This window comes from Megascapheus bottae, unplaced genomic scaffold (genome assembly GCF_031878675.1).
Source record: "Megascapheus bottae isolate mThoBot1 unplaced genomic scaffold, mThoBot2.hap1 HAP1_SCAFFOLD_40, whole genome shotgun sequence".
Classification (NCBI taxonomy): domain Eukaryota; kingdom Metazoa; phylum Chordata; class Mammalia; order Rodentia; family Geomyidae; genus Megascapheus; species Megascapheus bottae.
In genome coordinates, this window is record NW_028327715.1 from 6,327,343 (window position 1) to 6,329,516 (window position 2,174).

The following is a 2,174-nucleotide window of genomic DNA, read 5'->3' on the forward strand; positions in this document are numbered from 1 at the left end:
TAATCTGGCACTTGAAAACCACAAAGCTTTCCTTGAGTAAAGATATACAAAAGTTCCTACTCCATCTATATACTCTTTATTTGATGATATCTCACAAGGTTGCTCTCCTGATACCCATCGTTTCCAAAGTTCAAGTCTTCCTTTTATTGTGAAAAATAAGCTCCTTAAACTTTGAAAGCACGATATCCATACTGTTTTATATATATGCATATTTCAGATCATATTTTAAAAGCTTTACATTACTGAGTCATGTGGATTTAACATTTGTGCATGAATCTCTGTCCCTTGCTTTAGTGAATTATTTTGGATTGGTTTCTAGATGTGAGTTACTCATCGTAAACTCCAAGTAATTGTTTCACCCAATGTTTGCCATGATTAACTAGCAGCATATGAGACTGCCAACTTCCTGCCGTTTTTCAAACACTGAGATCAAATTGTTTATGCTTGAACAAAATAAAACAAAACAAAAAGACTGTTGTTTTATGGCTGGTAATATTTTTTTTTGGTTGTTGTAGTGCTTTTCATTTCTCTGGTTTTACTAGTAAGTTGTTTGTGTGATTTTTTAAAAAAATGTCCTATTATGTTTTTAAAAATCATTTTTTATTGTGAGGGCAACATAAGCTAAAGCACAAAATTCAAAATAAACCACAAGAAATATGTTAATTTGTTTATTTCATATAGGGAAGGGAAGGGAAAAAACAAGATGATTGGAAGGGATGGGGGGAAGGAAAGTGGGAGAAAAACATGGGAAAGGGTATCATTGTTCAAGAAGTAATGTACCCACTGCCTGTCAAATGTTACTATAACATCACACCAACAATAAAATACAATTAAATAAATCAACAAACCCCAAAGTCTTTCTAGCCATTAGTCACTTCCAACAGCTATAAACAGCTGTTTATTTTTGTTGTTGTGCATATACATAAGATCAAAGTAAGTCTGGATATGTTAATGGATAGAAAATTATGAATCTTATGTTTTAAAAATCAGAGTTACAGAACTTTCTATATATTATCACATACAATATTTTTCGTATACTATTATTCTGTTTGTTCATACCCTTTTATTTACCTGGTCCATTGTTGACTGACATTTTAGGTTATTATTATTTTTTGCCAGATTTGGGGCTTGGACTCAGGACCTGAGCACTGTCCTTGGGCATTCCTCAAAGATAGCACTCTTTTACCCCATGAGCCACAGCACCACTTCTGGCTTTTTCTGTGTATATGGTACCAAGGAATTGAACCTAGGACTTTGTGCAGGTTAGGCAAGCACTCTACCACTAGACCACTCTCCTGGCTTTAGGTTATTTTTGTGCATCTTCTACACAAAAATATCCCAATGAGCCAAAATAAGCCTTAGATCCTAGTTGATTGGTCTCGGGTATTTGTAGTAGGACTAAAAGTTGACTAATGTAACTGCTTATATGTTTAAATATTAATAGGTATACACACCATTACATATAATTTAAATTGCAAGTTCACTGGATTTGTTATTGGAGGACAACGATTACATGTGGCTTCCCTGAGGCATACAGGATGGCCAAGAACTTGTTCTAATGTCAATGCCTATAAGAGCTAATTTTGTATAAACATGACGGGGCTACACAGTGCCCAGATTAAACACTATTTCTGAAAGGATCTTTGAATGACAATGTTTCTGGATCAAACTAGCACTCATGCTCTATAATCTACATTGTCCCCTGAAGTATGGGTTAGTGATATCCAATTTGTTGAGGTCTTAAGTAAAATAAAAATGGAGCAAGAGATATGTGACTATAATCCTAGCTATTCAGAAAGTAGAGATTTGAAGGATTATGATTCACTGAACAAAATTTGTGTGAGATCGCATCTCAAGTAATAGTTGGATGGTTTTGAATGGCGGCGCATATATGTCATTCCAGCGAGGGAGGAAACTGAGATTGGAAGGATTGTGGCTCCAGGCCAGCCCAGGTCAAATGTTCATGAGACTCCATTTCAGCAGAAAAAAGTTGAACATAGTGACTCACATGTGTCATCCTCGCTATGGTAGAAAGCATAAATAGGAACATTGCATTCAAAGTTTTACCAGACAATTAAAAAATAAACATTTTATCTCAAAAAGAAGCACAGCATAAAAGACTGGAAGTCTAGCTCAAGTGGTTGAATTCCTGCCTTAGCAATCCCTAAGTTCAA